Source organism: Bubalus bubalis, chromosome 18, assembly GCF_019923935.1.
Source record: "Bubalus bubalis isolate 160015118507 breed Murrah chromosome 18, NDDB_SH_1, whole genome shotgun sequence".
In the NCBI taxonomy this organism is placed as follows: domain Eukaryota; kingdom Metazoa; phylum Chordata; class Mammalia; order Artiodactyla; family Bovidae; genus Bubalus; species Bubalus bubalis.
Genome location: NC_059174.1, coordinates 62,576,049 through 62,601,772, shown reverse-complemented (window position 1 = coordinate 62,601,772; position 25,724 = coordinate 62,576,049). Strand labels below are relative to the sequence as shown.

Genomic DNA, 25,724 nt, shown 5'->3' with positions numbered 1-25,724 from the left:
GGAAGCAAGGTGGTCCACCTTTTCAGGCAGAACAAATCCCCCTCCCAAAAAAAACACCACACTCATCTTTACACACGTTATCTTTGTGTACATGTGTGGTCCTTGGACTGGAAAGGGAGGGAGAGAGAGAAACAGAGAGAGTGTTGTGTGTGCAAAGTTTCCAGTCATAGTCACGAAATAATTTCAGATGAAGAAGAGTCAGAGAAAGACAAATATCACATGATATCGTTTATTTGTGACATCTAAAAAAATGAACTTATTTACAAAACAGACTCACAGAGAATGAACTTACGGCTACCAGGGGTGATAGTGTCAGGGGGAGGTTAGATTGGAAGTTTGGGACTGACATATACACACGGCTATAATAAAAACGCATGACCACAGGGACCTACTGTATAAAACAGAGAATTCTACCTGATATTCTGTAACTACCTAAAGTGGGAAAAGAATTTGAAAAGCAATAGATGCATGTGTATGTAACACTGATTCACTTTGTTGTACATCTGAAACTAACACAGTTAGTTTCTTAATCACATATATTACAATATAGAATTTTTTCATATTTTCAAAGAGCCATAATATGCATGTCTGGTCCTCTCATAAGAATGCAGAATAAAAGTCTCTATTAATGACTCTTTAATTGGCAACCTGTACTGAGCCTGACATATGAGGTGGGAACATGTGATTTCTCTTCTTTGAAGAGTTAATGTTAATGAGATTTATCATGAGCTTGGGAAAAGCATCCTGCATGGTATACACTGAAGCACTGTTTCTACTTCATAAGGCAGCAAGATCTGTCTGAATCCTCTTAGGTTTACAGTGTTTAGGGAAACAAAAATTGACGATTGGGTCATGAGGCGTGCTCCATGATGCAGCTCAGGTCAGACTTCCATCCCTGGAGTGAGAAGAGGCTGGCCATCTTCCCATGTGACATGACCCAGGCAGACTGTATCAACACCGCCCGCTTCCGCATCCTGTGACTCGGTCAGCTTTGCTCAGTTCTGCCTCCTGTCTCACAGAAGCAGAGCCATGCGCCCCACACTCCTCAGCCTCCTGAGTCTGGGTGAGTCCAGAAAGATCGGTTGGAGAGGGTTATGGTTGAAATTGGGAGGTCCTCACACCACTGACCAGGTTCTCTGGATGAGGGTGCAAGGGAGCGTGCAGTCCATCAGGACAAGCCATCTCTGACATGCTTTTCCTTCTAGGATTCTGTGTGAGTCTGAGGATCTGGCCAGCTGTGGGTGAGTCCTCCCCATCCCTTATTTTTCTGTTGAGCAGAGCAGTTGGGGCTGATGCAGATGAAACTGGGGGCTGGGGTGAGACACCTGTCAGTACAGTGAGAGCTGCATGCCGTGTGGATCCCAGGTCCTCCTATTGGCCTTGATAGTCATCTTCACTCTCCACAGAGATTAGCCCAGCTCTGGACTCTGGACCTGAAGGCACAGTGTGAAGTCTGGGAGCTGGGAGCTAGGCCCACTGAGTGCCATTTCTATCATGAGAGGGGAGCAAGAGGCTGCAGCCCACAGACCCTCCCCTACAAGCTGGCTCCTGGCACCTCCAACCAGCCCTTAACAACAGGGTCTGCAGGACCGCCTGCTAGACCCAACCCCAGGGAAGGGTCTGGTCATCAGGCAGGGCCACCTGGACCTTGTCCCACATTTGATGTGTCATTGTAGTTTAGCTAACAAAGGAGTGAGGTTCAAGGTTTACTTCCTTCTTTTTAGTCAAGTGGCTTTTACACTGCTTAGTTGTGTTAGTGTTAGTCGGTCGTGTCTGAGTCCTTTCTACCCCACGGACTGTAGCTCACCAGGCTCCTCTGTCCATGAAATTCTCCAGGCAAGAATATGGAGGTGGTTGCCATTTCCTTCTCCAGGGGATCTTGCCATCTCAGGGACTGAACCCTGGTCTCCTTCCTTGCAGGAGGATTCTTTACACTTTTGAGCTACAACAAATACAACAGTGAAGTCCTTTCGCTTCTTGTCCATGCATCAATTTTTCTGTGGTGTTTTATTTGCCTTCATCATGCAGCTTGTGAGATCCGAGATCTTAGTTCCCTGATCAGGGATGAACTCGGGCCCTTGGCAGAGAAAGTGCCAAGTCCTAACCACTGGACCACCCAGGAATCCCCAGGTTTTTTGTGTTTTGAGAGAACGGTTTTCAACATTTTGTCAACCCAAGGAGTGATTCATGTCCTGAGAATTTCCATGATGTCTCTCCTGGATTGACTGTGTCTCTGTCTGTCCCCAAGCCCCAGGTGTCCTTGAGCATCAGGGTGTTGCACTTTAGGGGAGGAGAGTTCAAAGAATTAAAGGGGAAGCCCACCCACGAGGGCAGTGGGGAGAGCTGAGTGTTCCCATTTTCTTCTCAAAGCCTGTGTCTCCTTCTCTCCTAGGTAAATATGAGAAGCTGTCTTTGTCCGCCTGGCCAAGCCCCGTGGTTCCCTTAGGACAGACTGTGACACTTCGCTGTCACTCCCGTTCTCCACTTAAGAGATTCATACTGTTCAAAACAGATGGGAGAAGGGGTTTGCCTGAGTTCCAGGGATATTATTTCAACAACTTCACCCTTGGCCCTGTGACCAGAGAACATGCCAGGTCCTACACGTGTTCTGGAGCCTACTGGTCTGCACACAGTGACCCTCTGCAGATTGTGGTCACAGGTAGGAGGGGTGCAGCCCAGCTGGGTACAGCCATGCCTGCAGGCAACCCTTCCCTAGGTCCACGTCCCAGTGCAGCCCAAGACTTCCTCAGGACTCCCAGCCAGGACCGAACCAGGCAAAGAGAACCCACTCTGAGAGTTTAAACTCAGGGTGTCGAAGAGAGGGATGGGGTACCCCAGCTCAGGAAGGAGGAGCCTCCCTAGGCATGAGTTACACAGGATGCTGCCACTGCCTGCCAGCAGGGAGGATGGGGCACGATCCTGATCCAGCACCTGCCACCCAGTAGGGAGCTGTAATCCCATATGAAGGAGCTGGAGCCCTAGGGAGGAGTCCCAGGAATGTCTCCAGAGGCATGAAGTGGGGTCACAGATAGGAAAATGTTCCCTTTTTTCTCCACCTCCATCCCAACGTCCTGCAGTCATCGCCCACATTCTAGATGAGTGTGAAGGGAGCCAGGGTATCATCCTCAGACCCACCCCAGCCCCCACCACGCATATTAGGGATGGGATGAAGCTGAGAGCATGGCAACCCACTCAGTATTCTCAACTGGAGAATCCCATGGGCAGAGGAGCCTGGCTGACTACAGTCCATGGAGTTGCACAGACTCAACTGCAGTGACTGAGTAAGCATGCATGAACCCAAGAGCAGATCCAACAGCTAAAGAGCTTAGAATGAGCACAGAGGAGGCGGAGGTCTTGAACAAAAAGAAACATGAGCCAGAGCCTGAGAACAAGGCTAAAGAGAATGCAACAAAACACACAGGAAGGGTAATTAGCTCCGCTGTCAAATGGGGAGGAGTTTTACACCTTCAGATGTCAGGGGAAGGGCCAAGGTGGGTGACTCACTGAAGCTCACAACCTCTTTGCTCCTAGGTGTGTTCACAAAACCCTCCATCTCAGCCCACCCAGGGCCCCTCGTGCAGTGGGGAGAGAATGTGACCCTCCACTGTCACTCATCGGTGGTGTTTGACAAGTTTATCCTGCACCAGGAAAGCAGTACAGGGCATTTACAGAGACGTGGAGAGATGCTCACTGGTGGGCATGCCGCAGCTGACTTTGTCATTGGCCCCATGACTTTGGCGAGTGCGGGCACCTACAGATGCTACGGCTCTCTCAGTGGCTCCCCCTATGAGTGGTCAGCCCCCAGCGACCCCATGGACATTGTCATCACAGGTGAGTGTGGCCAGACCAGTCCCTTCTGCTCTCTGTGTCAAAGAAAGTCTGGTGTCCAGTCCAGCACCAGTCCTGGGAGAGAATGACAGGCGTGTAGCGACACTCACAAACTCGAGAGAGGGAACAAACCAGAGAGAGAGGAGTTGTGAACACGGAAGGGAAAAGAGAACAGAGACCATGCCATGTGCTAAGGAGAAGACACAGCCGGTGACACAGTGAAGGAGCAAGAACATGACAGACGACCAACAGAGAAAAATGTACCAGAGCAGGGACCCGGGCAATTCCCAGGCTCAGGCAGCCAACGATGGTTGTTTGAGGGGTTGATTTCCTGCTTTCATGTCAGAGCTCCCTTCCTCTGTCAGCAGCACACTCTGGTACCAGATGCCCTTGCAGTCTGGCCCCTGTGTGATCGGGTTGAATGTCAACACCCTGAAGTTGCTCAGCCTCGTGTCTTAAGTGTCCTTCTGCACAAAGAGATGGGGAGATGTCCCTCCAACCCTCCCCGCTAAGGAGTCCCTTCCAGCCCCTGGGGGTGGGCAGGGCAGTGCTGAACACGCCCTCAAAAAGAGGTGGTCAAAGATCCTGTGAGATTCTGGCAATTTTCACTCCATGATCTCTTCTTCTGGGTCAATGCTATGTTTTCTGATGGTCTCCAGCAGTAATTAGTAGGTTCCGTTTATTTCAAGAGAACCACACATCTGGTTGATTTTTAAAATTTATTTTATCTTATTTATGTTTGTTGAAGTTTAGTTGATTTCAGATGTTGTTAATTCCTGTTGTACAACAGAGTGATTCAGTTATTCATATACATATATTCTTTCTTTTAAAATGGATATTAAATGACACTCCATTTTTAAAGTTATTTCTCTATTTTTCCCTGTGCTGGGTCTCCCTTAGTGGGGCTTTCTCTCCTGGCGGTAGGCGGCCTTCTCATTGCAATGCTTCTCTTGTTGCACACTTCCGGTTAGTACTATACTTAGGATAGAGTTATTTTGTGCTCTAAGGTCAAGGTCTCCTCCTTCCAGGTCTGTCCAAGAAACCCTCTCTCTCAGCCCAGGGGGGCCCCGTGGTGAGGTCAGGAGAGAACGTGACCTTGGTCTGCAGCTCCAAGAGAGCCTTTGACCAGTTCCATCTGCTCATGGAGGGTGAGGACCTTGGGCGACTACTCGCTGGAGGGCGGGGCCACCACGGAGCCCTCCAGGCAGAGTTCCCTCTGGGTCCTGGGACCCCGGCCCACAGCGGGATCTACAGGTGCTACGGCTCTTTCACTCACTCTCCCTACTTGTGGTCAGACTCCAGCGACCCACTGTTCCTGTCTGTCACAGGTGAGCAACCTCTTCCTGGCCCATGCTTTGTTGTTCCTGTTCAGTCGCTATGTTGTCCAACCCTTTGCCACCTTGTGGACTGCAGCACGACAGACTCCTCTGTCCTTCACTGTCTCTTCCATATGGATCACAGCCTTAAGTGGTGAAGGGGCCTTTTGTACCTTACTGAATCTATGAGCCAGTCATGCAGGGCCACCCAGGCTGAAGGATCATAGTGAAGAGTCCTGACAAAATGTGGTCCCCTGGAGTTAAAAGTGGCAACCCATTCCAGTATTCTTGCCTGGAGAACCCATGAAGAGTCCCATGCTTTACAATATAGAAAATGAGATTGTACTGGGCAAAAAGTCCATTTGGGTTTTTGCATAACATGTTACTGTATGATGAGCTGTATATCAAGGGCTCCGTGCTGGTGTTAGGGGAAGCTTAGGGCTTCTGGAGAAATGGACGCAATGAGAACCAGAGAGAAAGAGAGATAGTAGCTCCATCTCAACCCTCTTCCACTTCCTGTATGGATGCTCCACATCAGAGTCCTGTCTATCCATGCAAATAAGAAAAAGGGTCAGGGTAGACCCAGGAGGAGGAGAGGCTAGGCTCATTCGGGAAGATAAGAGATTGCATTGGCCACTTGCTCTTAAAGTTTTCCCAGAAGCATCTCTGACATACAGGTGATTTCCCAATTAAGGAGCATAAATACTCATTCCTGGAGCAGAGAGAATGTCTCTTGCTTACAGCTGTCTTTCACCACCGGGCATATCTTTCCTGCCTCCTTCCACCATCCCTTCTCCAGGATGGAGGGTCTACTCAACACATTCATGGGGAGGGACCAGAAGCTCTCCCCTCCACCATCAGTGCTCTGAGGGATGACAGAGTCAAAGGCAGGCAGGAGGTCAACCTTCCAGAAATAACATTCCTCCTTCAGTCAGTATGAGGAAGGTTACTGTTCACCCCTTCTCTCTTTTTTCCCCCAAGTATCCACTACAAGTACTTGCCCATCATCCATGGAACCACACACCACAGAAGGTAAGCAAGACGGTCTCCTATCTCAGCAAATTTCTGAGAAGACAGAGAGTTCCTTTGTGAGTGTTGGCTTGCCACCTCCCAGCTCTGTGACTTTGGGCTCCTCAATGTCCCTGTCATGTCAGCATTTAAGACTGTGGTCTGCCTAGAACCAGAGGGGACATTGAGCTTCTCATGCTCTGTGACTGGGAATTTCTAAATTGAAGAAAGCGGATCAGGGTGACCTAACCCCATGCTTAAGGGAGATGCTTACTCTCCTTCCACCAGGATCTTTGGGGATGGATGGCAGGACAAGCGGAGAATTTTAGGGAGCACCTTATATATGTGTTATTCCTCTTAGTGTTTTGTGAACTAAGCATTCCACAGGTCAGAAATAAAAGTGTCATATCTTCATAAGTTTCCATTCGAGATCTATGTGGATGGAGGGGAAAATGTATTGTGGATTAAAGGGTCACATTCATCCAAAAACACCAGGCCTTGTCATATGGGGCAGCAGAGAAAAACTGCATTGGTGCCTGGGAGACCTTGTTTCAGACCTCTGTTGGTCTTGCATAGCCTCCTTACTTCATCCACTGCTAGCATCTTTCTGGATGCTTTGGTATCTCCTGGGAAGTGGAGGCCATAACTGATCAGGCTGACAGATGCCGACACACTTTGACACAAGGACACAATAACCCCTGTGTGTAGGGGCAGGGTGTATGCAACGAATAACCAGACCTTCTTCCCTTGGCTTGTTGGCAGAAGCACAGCTTCCTCAAGCACACTCCAGCACATGGTACATTGTCCTTGGGCTCATCATAGCCTTCACCTCTACCAGCATCATCCTCACTGCTCTTGTCTATCACTGGTGTTCTACCCAAAATCGTAAGTCTGAAGGTGGTGAGCTCAGCATCATCTGATACAGGGGGAAGTGGGTTCATAGGAGAGAATGGCATTTTCACTTCCTATAGGTTAAAAACTGATTTCGGTTGTTGTAATCCCTGATGAAACATCTTCCAGAGACCCATGGAACACTGTTATTTTTTATGAAACTATGTGTTGATTTATTCTTGGCTGCATCAGGTCTTGGCTGCAGCATGGGGGATCCTCATTGTGGTGCTGTGGTGCAGTTCAAGGCTCCAGAGCTCATGGGCTCAGCAGTTGCATCATTGAGGATACTTGCTTCAAGGCATTTGGGATCTCAATTCTCCCACCAGGGATAGAACCTACGCTCCCTGAACTGGAAGGTTGACTCTTAATCCCTGGGCCACCAGGGACATTTCAAGCCCTATTCTTCCCTTCAACTACAACCATCCATTTTTCTCCCCTACATGATCTTGGAAATCTACTGATATGTAGAAGAGGATGGTCCATAACAGAAGATGTAGGATGGGTCCGTGGGTTTGCACAGATTCCTGAGACAGACTGTGAATGGCTGGGCTTGTTTATGGAATGTTTTGTTTTCATTTAGTGGAGTAGACAGGCTCAGCAACCTGGGGCACACCCCTGCTTTTTTTTTTTGGCTTTGATGTAACTATCAAAGTTACGGAGGTCTGGAATAACTGCCTCCACCCTGAAGAGCCTTGACTCTCTTCCATTTGCAGATGTTGCCATCATGGAAGGAGAGCCCATGGAAGACAGAACAGTGAATGGCGAGGTGAGTCCTCCCAGCCCAAACCCTTGCCATAGTCTGAGCCCTTCCAATGCCCAATATCCCAGCCTTTGAAGATCACATCTCAGTCCATCATTCTCACCTCTCTCCTCTCAGGACTCTGCAGCAGAAGACGTGATATACGCTCACTTGGACCTCGGGACCCTCTCTGAGAGACGGTTCACTCCCACTCCCCTGAGGCCCATGCACCCCTCCACTGAGCCCATTATTTATGAGGAATTCGATGCAAACCAAGACTGTGCTGAGCCCTGAATTGGCCCCATCCTCTGAGCACACAGAGTGTTACAAATAAAGGACCTAGATCTCTTGTTAAAGGGGTTCCTCATGGACACTCCTTCTCCTCCAAAGCAGCCCAGCAACTCTGAGGTGAGGAGTGGAGTCCAAGAATTACAGTATCGTCTTCAAAAATCCCACCACCTCTTAATGATCTCCTGGCTATTCTAGGACTCTATTGTAACTATCTCACCTTTTGGGGAGATGCTATAATCAATCACTCATACTAGGTAGCTTATCATGATCACCCTACTTTTTCTACAATTCCAATAAAGCATAAAAAATTTGCCAGTTGATTTCTTCAAATTATTCAGTTTAAAATAAAACAAAATGAATAAAAGTAAACCCCTCTATTCAGTAACATTTTACAAGGGTAAACTTATTTACAAGACTGAAACAGACTTGTAGACTTAGAGAACAAACTTAGAGTTACCAGAGGGGAAGAGTTGGGGGACAGATAGATTGGGAGTTTGGGATTGACATGTGCACACTGTTATATTTAAAATAAAATGCTTTCCATGGAAAAATAATAATGCTAGTTGGCAAAATAAAAAGATGAAGTATACTCTGAGATAGCCAGTATGGTGCCACTAACCATATTAGGCTGAATACATGCATGCTAAGTCAACTCAGTCATTTTTGCGACCCATGGACTGTAGCCACCCAGGCTCCTGTGTGCATGGGATTCTCCAAGCAAGAATACTGGAATCGGTTTCCATTCCTTTCTCCAGGGGATCTTCTCGACCCATCAAACTCAGGTCTTTCAGGTCTCTTGCAATGATAGGCAGATTCTTTACCACTGTGCCACCAGAGAAGCCCCCTCAGCTTTCTAAAAAGAACAAAATCCTGACTTTTGAGAACATGGATTGACTTGGAGGTCATTATGCTCAGTGAAATAAGTCAGACAGGGAAAGAGAAATGCTGTATGTTTTCACTTCTATGTAGAATCTAAAAATCAAAATAGTGATTTCCGTGATGGTCCAGTGACTAAGACTCTGGGTTCGCAATGCAGGGGGTCCAGATTCAATCCCTGGTCAGAGAACTAGATCCCACAAGCTACAACTAAAAGGATACCACATTCCACATCTCAGATCTGACGCAGCCAGATAAACAAAAATAAGCATTAAGAAAATAAAAATAGAAGAACAAATATAACAAAAGAGAATCAGGCTCAAAGATTCAAAGAAGAAACTAGTGGTTACCAGAGGGGAGAGGGGTGGGTGTGAGGGGCAGCAAAGTATGTAGACTGGATTAAGAAATACCAACAGCAATTATTTATAAAATAATTAAGTCGCAGGGCTATAATGTCTGGCACAGGGAATATAGTCAATATTTTATGATATTTTGTACTGTGTTTAGTCTATGAAAATACTGAATCACTATGTAATATACCTGTAGCTAATATAATATTGTAAGCCAACTATTCATAAATTTTTACAAATTGTTACATGTTCAAGGAACTTTGCAGTGCACACATACAGGGAAAAGAAAATACAATATAGGAAAATCCATAAATTTTAAAAAATCATGAAATTAGCATTTTCAATAAAGACATTTTTACTGTGGATGTCATAGAGATGGTTGAACATTAAAGATAACATATAATGCTTGGAAATTTTTTAATATAGGAATGAAATAAGAAATTCTATGAAAATCATATCAAGAATGAAAACAGAAAATAATTCAGTGCCTCAAAATCGTCACAGAATAGATATTGAGGCATACATTTTTGGTAAACTTGAAAACGTGGCCAAAGGTGGGTTGGGTCAGAGGTTGTGCTTCAAGTTTGTTAAACAATCTGAAGAGACAGCACCGGCCTTTACATTTTCCAGGAAGCCCAATTCCTCCCTCAGCCGGGGCCCCCACACTCTGCCTTTTTTAAGGTAAGAAGAGCCTGTGTGAGTCACCTTTCCGTCCTGTGGTCAGCTTGCACATGATGTTAGTTTGGGGCGTCATCATAACATCCTGTGTACTCTTCAGGTCTGCAGAGCTGCAGCCTCCTGCTCAGTAGGAGCAGCGCCATGCTGTCTGCCATCATCAGCCTGACATGTCTTGTTGAGTCCTGGAACAGAATGAAGCCTGGTGCAAATATTGACCTGGAGCGCTGGATCCACCTTAACAGAGAGCCCTGCCTCCACAGGGGCAAAGTGGACCTTGATGGTTGGGTTCATCAAGGCCGAGCAACATCCTTGCCAACGAGGCCCATAGAACAGGCTGGGGGAGTAGAAGGCCAGGTCTGACATGAGATGGATCATCCATCATGAGTCTTTCTTTCCAGGTTTCTTCTTGATCCAGAGCATCTGGGCACAAGAGGGTGAGTCTTTCCCCAAAACTGTGGTTGCCATCCTCCTCAAGTAAGACTTTCTTGTAATAAGAGGGGAGATGGTACAGAAGGTAGGGTGATGGGTCAACCATGGGAAGTCATAACCATATGAGGGTGGTCTTTTGGAAGTAGAAAATGGGAGCCCAAGGTGGCTTTGCTGGTAAAGATTCTGCTTGCAGTGAGGGAGACCTCAGTTGGATACCTGAGTCAGGAAGATCCCCTGGAGAAGGAAATGGCAAGCCACTCCAGTATTCTTGCCTAGACAATTCCATGGATACAGGAGTCTGGTGGGCTATAGCCCATGGGGGTCACAAGGAGTCAGATATGACTGGTTGACTAACTCTTTCAGGGAAATCTAGCCCCCAGTTCTGGCCCAGAGACCCTCCCCCAGATACCCTTCCCTCTGCTGAGCCAAGCCCTATGGGCACCTACAGGAGACTGTGATGCTCAGAGCTGGGGTGACTTGGAGGGACTGGTGTTATCTGTAGACTGACGGAAGGCAGCAGGGCCAGGCACCACAGACCCTTGGAGGACAAGGTGATGACTCAAGCTCTCCAGCAGTTCCATGGATAGGCATTGCAGAGAACTGCTGCTGCCCTCCATTCAGAAGAAGAGGAGAATCTATGCCCTGCCCCGTGAGATTCCAGAAGGTTCTAATCTAGCACAGGCTCCATCATGTCCTGTGTTCCTCATGTGAGCTGACATCATTTCACTCACACAAGTTGTTCTTCCATTGGGTGTCTACTCCGTCTTGTTTTATAAAACAAATTTTACATTTTCAACATCCAGGAAGAATCTGTTAGTTGACACTCAAAATTCTCAGGCTTCCTGGGTAGCTCAGTGGTGAAGAACCTGCCTGCAATGCAGGTGCTGCAGAAGATGTGGGTTCAATCTTGGGGTTGGAAGATCCCCTGGAGAAGGAAATGGCAACCCACTTCAGTATTCTTGCCTGGAAAATCCCCATGCACAGAGGAGCCTGGCGGGCTACAGTCCATGGGGTCACAGACATGGCTGAGCACACACACATGCTCAAAATTCTCAGCAGATGTTTTTCATGTAGGATGTGCTATGCCGCTGTGGTGTGGGAATCTCCATGGAGCATGGGTTCCCCTGGTTTGAAAAGGAGCCTTAGAGATGTGGGAAAGGGGTGGGTCATCTGAGCCCAGTGAGAGGAAGGGGTTCCCCATTTTCTACTGTAAACCATGCATTCTTTCGCCCCAGGTGATCACCACAAGCCCTCCCTATAAGCCTGTCTAAGCCCTGTGATTCCTCAAGGACAGCATGTGACTCTCTGGTGTCACTCCCCTCTCGGATTTGACAGCTTCAGGCTGCACAAGGGTGACAGAACTGTTGTCGCTGAGCTCCAGGGCATCTTATTCTGGAAGGACTTCCTCATGGACCCCATGACCGAAGCACACGTGGGGACCTACAGGTGTCATGGTCACTACAGTCATCTCCCCCCTGCATGATCAAAACCCAGTGAACCCTGGAGATTGTGGTCACAGGTCAGAGAGCTGTTGTCCAGAGAGGCCACCCATTGTCCCAGTCCCCCAGACCCCTGAGATTTCCGGTGGGAGTGTGAGTCAGGGTCCAATCAGAACGACAGGAAGTGCTCCAGGCATTCTAAATAAAAGGATATTTAATAGAGGAGATTGGGTCCCACAATGGGCAGAATGATGGTGCCCCGTGATGCCTGCACCCTAAAACCCCAAATCTATGATTGCTACGTCCCATTCCAAGGGAAATGAAACCGCATGTGGAACTAAGGTTGGTAAGCAGGTGACCTTGAGATGAGGAGGTTTTCCTGCAGATGTTTCTGTGCTTTTGTTCTCTCCCACTCTGAGTGGCCAGCCCCTCAGTGACCGTCTGGACATGGTGATCACAGGTGAGAATGTCAAGAGCTGGCATACAGACTGGATGTACCAGGATGTGGAAGCCCCAGGTGGTGGTGTGGGAGATGAGAGAAGGGTGCTTTTCATGGAGAGAAACCTACTTGGTGAGAGTTGCATCTGAGAGACAAAGATAGAGGAGAAGCAAGTACAGACCACCTGTTATGACAAAGAAGACAGAGGCAGGGGCTGAGAGAGAGGAACTCAGAGATGGAGATAAAGAGTGAAGTAAGAGACGCAGACAGAAAGGTAGTAGAGAGGTTGCCCTTCCACCCTGATTTTGCTCAGAGACCAGAAACAGTTCAGGAGTCTGGTTTCCATTTTAACTTTACACTCTCTTCTCTACTCAAAGAACCCAAGGATACACCATGTATCTACCCAGGACTTCATGACCAGGTTGGTCTGTCTCAGGCTGTTTCCCCAGGAGCCCTGTGTCCTCATGCCCTGGGTGATGCACAGATACTGTGTTTACTCAGATGTGGCTTCGTTCCAGGTGGTTGAGCCACACTGTGCCCCAGGACACCAAGGTCCCTGGTGACGGAGCCAAACGCCAGCTCCTGTATGTTGTGTGTTTCATGAGTTCTCATGCTGTATGTTCAAGCCCACGTGCAAGGTCACACCAAACATTGTAAGATTATCACAGTCAAAGCCCACAGAGAGATGGAATCAGAGAGAAAACAGGGTCAATGAAAAGCAGAGGCAGAAACACAGTTGCTGTGCGCACACACAGAAAATAAGCCAGAGGGACTGGAGGAGGTGGGAGAAACATGAAAAAAATAATGGTAAATAGAAAGAAAAGGGGATAGAGAATTAATGAGAAAGAAGGGATGGGACAGAGAAGCCCTAAAAATCAGAGACTTGGGAGGGTGGATGGGTATAAAGATTGAGAAAGATGGTGATGTGGGGTGGACAATAGGGATTACAAAAGAGACTCAGAGAGACAAAGAAGCAGAGGAAGTCATGGAAGTGGAAATAGATGATAGATAGATAGGTAAAATGATGGATGAACATATACATAGATGATAAAATAGGTAGATAGATACATACATAGAAAGGTAGATACATGATGGAACGAGGGATGGATATATAGATAGATGATAAGATGGGTAGATAGACGGTGGATGGAGATATAAACTGATAGTAGAATAGATAGATGAATAATGCTGAAAGATAGAGAGGAGATAGAGAATGAGCACCTCAGAATCAAAGAAGACAGATCAAATCAACCAATCCAAGAAGAAGTAGAGAGAGTTAAAAAAAAATACAAAAAGGAAAAATATTAGGAGGGAGGCAATTTCAGAGACCTAGAGAGAGAAAGTAGGGGAGAGATAGGGGAGAATTACAGAATGAGAGCAAGAGAGAGAGAGAGAGAGTTGAGAAGAGCCAAGGGTGTGAATTCTCAGTTCAGGGGTGAAGGACATGGGATTCGGGAAGAGACTGTCTAACGAAAGTGCCTCTCCTTCTTCTAGGTCTGTCCAAAACACCCTCTCTCTCAGCCCAGAGGGGCCGGTGGTGAGGTCAGGGCAGAATGTGACCTTGGTCTGCAGCTCCAAGAGCGCCTTTGACCAGTTTCGTCTGCTCAGGGAGTGGGACGAACTTGGGCGCCTGCTCGCTGGAGGACGGGGCTCCCACGGAGCACTCCAGGCAGAGTTCCCTCTGGGTCCTGGGACCCCAGCACACAGCGGGGTCTACAGGTGCTATGGCTCCTTCACTCACTCTCCCTACTCGTGGTCAGACTTCAGCGACCCACTGTTCCTGTCTGTCACAGGTGAGGAACCTCTTCCTGGCCCATGCTTTGTTGTTCCTGTTCAGTCGCTAAGATGTGTCTAACTGTTTGTGACCCCGTGGACTGCAGCACAACAGACTCCTCTGTCCTGCATGACAGACTTCTCTGTCCTTCACTTTCCCCCCTCATAGATCGTAACTTTGTCGTGGTGAAGGGGCTTGTGCAACTCAATGAAGCTATGAGCCATGTCGAGCAGGGCCACCCGAGCCTGATGGGTCATAGTGAAGAGTTCTGACAAAACGTGGTCAGTTTTGTTGTGCAGTATTCTTGCCTCCAGAACCCCATGAAGAGTCCCATGCTTTACAATACACTAAATCACATTGTGGTGGCCCAAAAGGCAGTTTGGCTTTTCCCATAATATCAGTGACCTCTACCTCAAGGGCTGCATGCTGGCATCAGGGGACCTTAGAGCTTCTGGAGAAATGGAGGCGATGAGAACCAGAGAGGAAGAGAGATGGTAGATGGCATCTCAACCCTCTTGCACCTCCTGTATGGATGCTCCAAATCAGAGTCCTGTCTATCCAGGCAAATAAAGAAAAGGGTCAGGGTGGACCCAGGAGGAGGAGTGGGTGGGCTCATTCGGGAGGATCAAGATTGCATTGGCCCTTGCTCTTAATGTTTTCCCAATAGCACCGCTGACATACAGGTGATTTTCCAATTAAGGAGCATAGATACTCATTCCTGGTGCAGAGAGGATGTCTCTTGCTTATAGCTGTCTTTCATCACCAGGCATACCCTTCCCGCCTCCTTCCACCATCTCTTCTCGGGATGGAAGGTCTACTCAATGCATTGACGATGAGGGATCAGAAGATCTCCCCTCCCCCATCAGTGCTCTGAGAGATGACAGAGCCAAGGACAGGCAGGAAGTCAACCTTCCAGAAACAAGAGTCCTCCTATGGTGGGGAGAGGAAGGTTACTGTTCACCCCTTCTGGCTTTTTTCCCCTAGGATCCACTACAAGTACTTGCCCATCAACCATGGATCCACACACCACAGAAGGTAAGCAAGATGGTTTCCTATCTCAGCAAATTTCTGAGAAGACAAGGGTCCCTGTGTGAGTGTTGGTTCTACTATCTCCCATTTCTGTGACTTTTGGCCCCGCAACGTCCCTGTCACATCAGCATTTGAGATCATAGTCTGTATTAGAACCAGAGCGGGTATTGAGTTTCTCATTCTCTGGGACTGGGAATTTCTAAATTGAACACAGTGACACAGAGTGACTTGACCCCATGCTTAAGGGAGATGCTTACCCTCCCTCCACCAGTATCTTTGGGGAAGGATGGGGGGGATAAGGGGAGAGTTTTAGGGAGCACCTTCAATATGTGCTATTTCTCTGTTATTATTTTATGAACTAAACATTCCACAGTTCAGAAATAGAAGTGTCATGTCTTGAGGATTCCATTCCAGGTGTATGTGGATGGAGGGGGAAATATATGCAGGATTAAAGGAGTCCCCATTCATGCAAAAACACCATGCCTTGTCATATGGGGCAGCAGAGAAAAACTGCATGGGAACATGGGGGACCAGATTTGAGGCCGCTGCTGGTCTTGCATGGCCTCCTTACTTCATCCACTGCTAACATCTCTAATGGATGCTTTGGTACCTCCTGGGAAGTGGAGACCATACTGATCAGGTTGAGAGCTGCTGACACACTTTGACACAAGGATACAATAACTCCTGTGTGTAGGGGCAGGGTGTATGCAACGAATAACCAGACCTTCTTCCCTTGGCTTGTTGGCCGAAGCATGGCTTCCTCAAGGCTACTCCAGCCAGCTGCACCTTCTCCTTAGGCTCTCCCTAGCCATCATCTATACCAGCATCTTCCTTGCTGTTCTTGTCTGTCACTGGTTACCCATAAAGTAAGTATGAAGAGCCAAACTGTCACTGGTGGTCTACCCACAATCATAAGTCTGAAGGAGGGAAGCACAGCGTCATCTGACCCAGGGGAGGTCATAGCAGAGAATCGTGTTTTCACTTCCTGTAGGTTAAAAACTGATTTCCATTGTTGTAATCCCTGAATGAATATCTTCCAGAGACCCATGGGACCCTGTTCTGTTTATGAAAATATGTGTTAATTTATTCTTAGCTGCATCAGGTCTCAGCTGCAGCTTGGGGGATCCTCACTGCAGTCCTGGGGTGCAGTTCAAGGCTCCAGAGCTCACGGGCTCAGCTGTTGCATCATTGAAGATAGTTGCTTCAAGACATGTGGGATCTCAGTTCTCCCACCCAGGATAGAACCCACACTCTCTGCACTGGAAGGTTGACCCTTAATCCCTGGGCCACCAGGGACATTCCAAGGCCTGTTCTTCCCTTCAACCACAGCAATCTGTTCTTCTCCCCTTGATGATCTTGGGAATCTGCTGATATGCATTAGAGAATGGTCCTTAACAGAATATGTAGGATGAACTACTTCAGTTTCAACAGATTCCTAAGAAAGTCCGTCAGTGGCTGGGCTTGTATATGGGATGTTGGGTTTTTTTTGTTTTTTGTTTTTTTCAATTTAGTGGAGTAGACAGACTCAGCAACCTGGGGCACACCCCTGCTTTTTTTGGCTTTGATGTCCCCACCAAAGATATAGAGGTCTAGAAGATTCGCCCCCACCCCAAGAGCCTCGACCCTCTTCCATTCACAGATGCTGCCATCATGGAAGGAGAGCCCAAGGAAGACAGAACAGTGAATGGCGAGGTGAGTCCTCCCACCCAAACCCTTGCCATAGCCCGAGCCCCTCCAATGCCCAATGCACCCGCCTTTAAAGATCACATTTCACTCCATCATTCCCATCTCCTTCCTCTCCCCATCAGCAGAGGATGTGATATTTGTCCACTTGAACCACAGGACCATCTCTGAGAGAGTGCTCACTCCCACTCCCCTGAGCCTCATTCACCTCTTTGCGGAGACCAGTATCTATGAGGAATTCGATGTAAACCAAGACCATGCTGACCCTGACCTGGCCCCATTATTTGAGCACACAAAGTGTTATAAATTGAAGAGCTAGATCTTTTTTTTAGAGGGGTTCCTCAGTGGGCACTCCTTCTCCTCCTCCAAAGTAGCCCCCCAGCTCTGAGGTGAACAGTGGAGTCCAAGAATTATAGGATTGTCTCCAAAAATCCCACCACCTCTTAGGAATCCCCTGGCTATTCTAATACTCTATTTTAACTATGTAAACTTTTGGGAGAAGTTATTCGAATCAATTACACATACTGGGTAGGTTACCATGATCATCCTACTTTTTTGAAAATTCCAGTAAAGCATAAAAATTTGCAAGTTGAGTCTTCAAATTATTCAGTTTAAAATAAAAGAAAGCCATTAAAAAAAACCTGTGTTCAGTAATAGTTTACAAGGATGAACTTGTTTACAACAGAAACAGACTTGTAGATTTGGAGAACAAATTTAGAGTTACAGAGGGGAAGGATGAGGGGAGAGATAGATTGGAAGTTTAAGAGTGACGTGTGCACACTGCTATATTTAAAACAAAATGCTTTCCATGAAACAATAACAAAAGCAATGCAAGTTGGCCAAATAAAAAGATGAAGCATATTCTGTCTGAGATATCCAGTGTGGTGCCACTTGCCACATGAGGCTGTGTGTCTGCGTGCTAGGTCGAATCAGTCATGTCTGACTCTTGCGAACCTATGAGATTGTGCAGGAAGCTAGGCTCCTCTGTGCATGGGATTCTCCAGGCAAGAATCCTGGGGTGGGTTGCTATTCCCTTCTTGAGGGGATCTTCTTGACCCAGGGATCGAACCCACGTCTCTCATATCTCTTGCATTGGCAGGCGGATTCTTTGCCACTGAGCCATTGAGGAAGGCCCCTCAACCTTTTCCCAGCCGAGTGCACTGAGACTGCTGGAGTTTCAGGGGTAGAAACAGAACAACAATATCCCCCTCAGTCTGGATCCGCACTGGCCAATAAAGTACTTACCCAGCCATGTGGTACAATGAAATAAAGTATATGAAATAAACCATTCAGTTCTTCAGTCACACCCACCACATTTCATGTGCTCAGTAGCGTCATGTGGCCAGGTGCCATGTTGTGGACAGAGCAGATGTTTAAAAAGTCCTGTCATCACAGAGTATTCTACTGGATATTCCATGCCAGATCACTGAGGGCTGCAGAGAGAACACTTGCCCCAGGGAGGCTTTGCACATGTGTTAATCCATCAATATTTGCATGTTTTGTCTTTTTTGCTTCTTTTCTCCAAAGCCAAAGATTTGAGAATCTTGTGCCTTTTAAGTTATCAACTGTTGGCACAATGTGGCTTGGGTCAACCAAGCGGAGGGCTGAACAGAATAACACCATGAGGACCCCAGTGTGAACTGAGCTGGCCAATGGGGTGAAAATCAAGCTCCACGGAGCCTTAGTTGCTCATTGAGCTCTCTGTGTGTGATGTCTCTCCTGGATTAGAACTAAACTGCCCAAGAACTCTTTTACCAAGAAATGTCAGGATCACTTAAAGTGAAGACATTCTGGGTCTCCTGTATTGCCTCTGTCACTGTTTCCATTTTTTCCCCTGATTATCCTTTTTTTTTTTTTTCTTGCCTCTAGGTTCAGGACCAAATGACATGATCTTCATTTTTCTGAGTGTTCACAGTGTAGATTTGAACCCCAGTTATTCTCAGATTACTTCTTTTGAAAAAATAATTGAATGTTAGCATTTGATGCCTTCATTCTGCAGAATCTGAGTTCTTCAACCACCCACAGAAGATGGGTTTACCTGGGTCATGGGTATATTTCTACTGTGTGGCACCAATGCCTGCTACAGAGTAGGTGCTCTGCAATAATTTATGAATTGACCAAAGATGAGACGTAAATTCCATTTCTGGAGGGGACTGGGAAAATAAAGTTCTGAGCCCTATTTGGAGCCAGGCTGTCAGGGCTGACTCAGGATGAGAAACTGGGTCCCACCCTCTGGAGCAGGTCAGACCAGGCAGAAAGAGCAAGAGTTGAGACCTCAAGTCTGGGCTGAGATGCCTCTTGAGCCCTGCCTGCAGACATCAGAGCCAGGTCCATGGAGGGGCCACCCCCTGCTGTGAGTCCATGGCTGAGGGAACCCCAAAGGGTGGTGGCAACCCTCCAGGGACCACATCCTGTTTGTCCTCTAGGGCCCCGTGGTCTCCTCATCTGTACAGTGCGGGGGCAGGGGCAGCTGGGCACTCAGAGCTGTAGACATGCCTTCCATCCTCTCTGAGCTTCTTCTCCTTGGCCAGATGTGCAGGGCAGGGAGGGGACCACAGGAGGGCAAGGGACACCCACCCTGGCCCCAGCTCATGGGAACTTCAGGGCTCAGACAGCTTGAGGGGCCAGGGATCCTGGTGGAGGAGAATCAGCTCAAGCTTTTGGTGGCAAATCTCTCACTTCCAGGACTGAGTCTGGGCCAGAGGCCCCTGAACCTTGCAGGTGGGTCCTCCTAGGTCTCCTGGGACCCATATCTCACTTGAGTCCCGGGAAGTTGGTAGGGGGCGAGGTGGGAGACCTGAGATTCTAGAGTGATGCTGGTGAAACCTGGAAGGGCTCCTGAGATGAGCTGCAGATTGAGGGGTGGGGAGATTCTGGGACTCAGCCTCTGACTTCCTTCCAGGGCCTTCCACAAACTCACCATCTGGGTTCAGGCTCTTTTGGGCAGCTCAGGGTGCCCATGTGAATACACCGTATGCAGAGTTGGGATGTGAGAGTGAGTACACAGACCATCAGGGAGGATGCTGCAGTTGGCATGCACTATTTGGAGAAGGAAATGGCAACACACTCTAGTATTCTTGTCTGCAATATCCCATGAACATTGAAGCCTGCCAGCCTACAGTGCATAGGGTTGCAAAGAGTTGGACACGACTGACTGACTTCATTTTCTTTCATTTTGTTTTAAAATGTATTTATTTCACTGGTTCGATTTTTTAATCTCATAATAGATATATCTTATTGAAGTGTAGTTGACTTACAATGTTTCAGGTGCACCAAACACACATACATTATTTTTCAGATTATTATCCATTTTAGGTTATTACAAGATATTGACTATAGTTCCCATGCTGTACAGTAAATCTTTGTTGCTTGTTTCATATATTTATTTTTTATTAGAAATCTAGCATTGTATTCATACTTCTATTTTTTAATTTATGGTATATTCCATGTCAGTGTTATGCTACACTGAGAGTGAAAGCATGATGCCAAAATCTCACCATGTCCATGATAAAAGTAAATGGAAAACAATGGCAATGTTAATTGTGGGAGGAAATATTGAATTGCGCTATGTTACTGGTGGGCTTTCCTGGTGACTCAGATGATAAAGAATGTGCCTGCAATGCAGGAGACCTGAGTTGATCCCTCGGGTGGGAAGATCTCCTGGAGAAGGAAATGGCAACCCACCCCAGCATTCTTGCCTGGAGAACCCCCATGGACAGAGGAGTCTGGCGGGTCACAGCCCATGGGATCACAAAGAGTCAGACAGGACTGACATCCTAAACTATTCTCAAGGCTCTGAACTTAAAAGGTATAACACTTTCCCATTTGTATACAGATAAAAAGTGGCAGAACAGATAGAACCTTTTGTCTTGTCAGGGGCTTAAAGAGACATTATGATCAGACCTGCATGGACAGCTTCGAGAACAAAGGATTTCAGAATTAAAAGATTTCCACCTTGAAGGGATGTAAGTATAGCTATGGCTGATCCATGTTGATGTACGGAAGAAATTAACAATATTGTAGTTGTCCTTAAACTAAAAATAAATAAATTAAGGGGGAAAAAAAGCTTGCAACAGGACTTTCCTGGTGGTCCAGTGGTTGGGAAATCCCAGCAACGTGGGGGACACAGGCCCAATCGCAGGACCGGGAAGATTCCACATGCCTCGGGGTAGTTAAGCCCGTGGGCCACAAGCCCATGTGCCTAGAGCGGGTGCTCCACAACAAGAGAAGCCACGGCAATGAGAGACCCTGAACCACAGAAAAGGGCAGCCCCCTCCCCACAACTAGAGAAAGCCTGTGCACAGTGACGAAGAGCCAGCACAGACATTAATTAGTTAATTAAAACACTGCAACAACCAGCCACTTCTCCTCCTCTTTTAGTGTGTGTGTGTGTGTAAGTGTGAAAGTGTGAGTTCACACGTGGGTGTTTAATCTGTATTCTTCTCTCTTCTCCTTGGAATTTTCTTCCCCATGAGCTAGGGTTATTTACATTCAGTAAACACTGTTTGACCATCCCTCTCACTTCACAAAAAGCCCATCTAACTCAGGTAAGATGATTCTTTGGGGCACAAGTTCACCATACATCGGTCTGCTGGCTTTCCAAATAAAGTCACTATTCCTTTCCTGAAGACCTCATCACTCTGTCCCTTGACAAGCAACATGAAGTTGGAATCAGAGCACATTCATGAGACATTAGCAGAGGTGTCATTCATTTTAGCCAAAATCCATAGACATCACTCTCACAATTGATATCTGTGGTTTAAAAGAAGATACGCAGATGGCCAACAGGCATATGAAAAGATGCTCAGCATTGCTCATTAGTACAGAAAGGCAAATCGACACTGCAAGGAGGTACCACCTCATACCAATCAGAATGGCCATCATTAGACAGTTGATGAATAATAGATGCTGGAGAGGATGTGGAGAAGAGGGAAACCCTCTTACACTGTTGGTGGAGTGGAAACTGGTGCAGTCACCGTGGAAAACAGTATGGAAGTTCCTCAAAAAACGAAAAACAGAGTTTCCATATGATCCAACAATTCCAATCCCGAGCATATATCTGTAAAAAACTATACCTTGAAAAGATTCATGCACCCCTATGTTCATAGCAGCAAAACTTATGATAGCCAAGACATGGAAACAGCCTAATTGTCCATCAAGAGATGAATGGATAAAGAAGATATATATGCTTATACACACAGAGAATGGAATATCATTTAGATATGTAAAAAAAGTAATAATGTCATTTGCAGCAGCATGGATGAACCTGGAGATTAACATATTAAGTGAAGAAGACAGAAAGAGAAAGACAATTTTCATGTGATATCATCCATATGTGGAATCTAAAAGGCTCATATCAATGAAACAGGAACAGACTCACAAACATAGAGAACAGGCTTGTGATTGCCAAGGAAGGAAGGACTGGAAGCTTGGATTAGCAGATGAAATCTATTTATACACAGAATGAGTAAAGCATTAGCTCCAGTTAAAATAAATAAATTGAATTAAAAAATAAAAATAAAACCTACCTTTAAATATGAAAAAAAAAAGAATAAGGTCCTACAGTATGCACAGGGAATTCTATCCAGTATCTTGCCATAAATCATAATGGAAAACAATATAAATGTCAAGCTGAGTCAATTTGCTGTACAAATATTATAAAAAATTAGCTTCCAATTAAATAAATAAATTTATATTTAAAATAATAATAAAATTAAAAACTTCAGGTTTATATATCTGCAATGAAAGTAAAAATGCACAAACTGAAATGACAAAGAATACAGATCAATTCTGAAACATGATATTAAGTAAATAAGAGGAAATTTTAAGAAGGGTGACTGTACTGTTACTCCATTACATACATAAAGATCAAGAGGAGACCAGATTTATTACTTAGGGAGAATAACTAATGTTAATGACCCCCCACCGCCAGCAAAATGGTGTGGAATCACTGCCCTTACTGAGGTTGTTTCCTGTCTATGAACAACCGCTGAACTGACTGTATGTCTGCCCTTGGAGTCCTGAAACAGCTGGGCCATTTTGCCCCAGTTTGGAGTTGACTGTTGTGGACACACCCCTCACTCCAGCATTCTGCAGCTTGGAAGTCCCTACTTGACATATTTTGTGCTCATCTGAGTATCTAGGAAGCAAGGTGGTCCACCTTTTCAGGCAGAACAAATCCCCCTCCCAAAAAAACACCACAGTCATCTTTACACACGTTATCTTTGTGTACATGTGTGGTCCTTGGATTGGAAAGGAAGGAAGAGAGCGAGACAGAGAGAGTGTTGTGTGCAAAGTTTCCCCTCACAGTCACGAAATAATTTCAGATGAGGAAGAGTCAGAGAAAGACAAATATCACATGATATCATTTATTTGTGACATCTAAAAAAAAGAACTTATTTACAAAACAGACTCATAGAGGATGAAGTTATGGTTACCAGGGGGCATAGTGTAAGGGGGAGGTTAGACTGAAAGTTTGGGACTGATATATACAGATGGCCGTATTAAAATGGATGACCAACAAGGACCTACTGTATAAAACAGAGAATTCTACTTAATATTCTGTAACTACCTAAGTGGGAAAAGAATTTGAGAAGCAATAGATGCATGTATATGAATAATTGAGTCACTTTGTTGCACACCTGTAACTAACACGTTAGCTTCTTAATCACATATATTACAATATATTTTCAAAGAGACATATATGCATGTCTGGTCCTCTCATGAGAATGCAGAATAAAAACCTCTATTAATGAGTCTTTAATTGCCATCCTGCACTGAGCCTGAAATATGATGTGGGTACATGCGATTTCTCTTCTGCAAAGAGTTAAGGTTAATCAGATAATCATGAGCTTGGGAAAAGCATCCTGCATGGTATAACCTGAATCACCGTTACTACTTCCTAAAGGCAGCAAGATCTGTTCAAATCCACTTAGGTTGATAGTGTTTCAGTTCAGTTCAGTTCAGTTCAGTCGCTCAGTCGTGTCCGAATCTTTGCGATCCCATGAATCACAGCTGCCAGGTCTGCCTGTCCATCACCAACTCCCAAAGTTCACTAAGACTCATGTCCATCGAGTCAGTGCTGCCATCCAGCCATCTCATCCTCTGTCCTCCCCTTCTCCTCCTCCCCCCAATCCCTCCCAGCATCAGGGTCTTTTCCAATGAGTCAACTCTTCCTATGAGGTGGCCAAAGTACTGGAGTTTCAGCTTTAGCATCATTCCTTCCAAAGAACACCCAGGGCTGATCTCCTTCAGAATGGACTGGTTGGATCTCCTTGCAGTCCAAGGGATTCTCAAGAGTCTTCTCCAACACCACAGTTCAAAAGCATCAATTCTTCGGCGCTCAGCTTTCTTCACAGTCTGACTCTCACATCCATACATGACCACTGGAAAAACCATAGCCTTGACTAGACGGAACTTTGTTGGCAAAGTAATGCCTCTGCTTTTGAATATGCTATCTAGGTTGGTCATAACTTTCCTTCCAAGGAGTAAGCGTCTTTTAATTTCATGGCTGAAGTCACCTTCTGCAGTGATTTTGGAGCCCCAAAAAATAAAGTCGGACACTATTTCCACTGTTTCCCCATCTATTTCCTATGAAGTGATGGGACCAGATGCCATGATCTTCGTTTTCTGAATGTTGAGCTTTAAGCCAACTTTTTCAGTCTTCTTTTTCACTTTCATCAAAAGCTTTTGAGGTCCTCTTCACTTTCTGCCATAACGGTGGTGTCATCTGCATATCTGAGGTTGATAGTGTTTAGGGAAAGAAAAGGTGACGATCAGGTCATGAGGTGTGCTCAGTGATGTGGCTCAGGTCAGACTTCCATCCCTGGCGTGAGAAGAGGCTGGCCATCTTCCCATGTGACATGAGCCAGGCTGACTGTACCAACAGCACCGCCCGCCTTCCGCATCCTGTGACTCAGTCAGCTTTGCTCAGCTGTGCCTCCTGTCTCACAGAAGCAGAGCCATGTGCCCCACACTCCTCAGCCTCCTGAGTCTCGGTGAGTCTGGAAAGACACAGTTGGAGAGGGTTATGATGGAAATCGGGGATCCTCGCACCTCTGACCAGGTTCCCTGGACGAGGGTGCAAGGAACGTGGGATCCATCAGAATAAGCCATCTCTGATAGGGTTTACATTCTAGGATTCTGTGAGAGTCTGAGGATCTGGGCAGCTGTGGGTGAGTCCTCCCCATCCCTTATTCCTCTGTTGAGCAGAGCAGTTGGGGCTGATGCAGAGGACACTGGGGGACTGGGGTGAGACCCCTGTCAGTACAGTGAGAGCCACTTGCCCTGTGGATCCCTTATCTCTTTTGACCCTGATACTCATCTTCACTCTCCCCAGAGGTTAGCCCCAGTCTGGACTCTGAACCTGAAGGGACAGTGTGAAGTCTGTCAGCTGGGAGCTGGGCCCCCGAGTGCCATTTCAATCATGAGAGGGGAGCAAGAGACTGCACCCCACAGACCCCTCTCCTACAAGGTGGCTCATGGCTTCTCCAACCAGCCCTTAACAACAGGGTCTGCAGGACTGCCCGCTAGACCTGACCCCAGGGAAGGGTCTGGCCATCAGGCAGGGTCATTTGGACCTTGTCACAGATTTGATGTAGGTTAGCTAACAAAGGAGCGACGTTCAAGCTTTACTTCCTTCTTTTCAGGCAAGTGGCTTTTTCACTGCTTAGTTGTGTTAGCATTATTCGCTCTGTCAAGTCCGACTCTTTGCAACCGCAGGGACTGGAGCTCACCAGGCTCCTCTATCCATGGGATTCTCCAGGAAAGAATATAGGAGTGGGTTGCCATTTCCTTGACCAGGGGATCTTGCCAGCTCAGAGACTAAACCCTGCTCTCCTGCATTGCAGAAAGATTCTTTACCATTTGACCTACAACAAATGCAACAGGGAAGTCCTTTCCCTTCTTGTCCATGCATCAATTTTTTTGTGATGTTTTCTTTTGCCTGCATCATG

At 46.6% G+C, this 25,724-nt stretch overlaps 1 pseudogene; it reads left to right on the top strand.

Moving 5' to 3' along the window:
- The first annotated feature begins 945 nt into the window (after positions 1 to 945).
- LOC102402296 lies at positions 946 to 25,479 on the top strand (annotated as a pseudogene).
- The last annotated feature ends 245 nt before the right edge of the window (positions 25,480 to 25,724 follow it).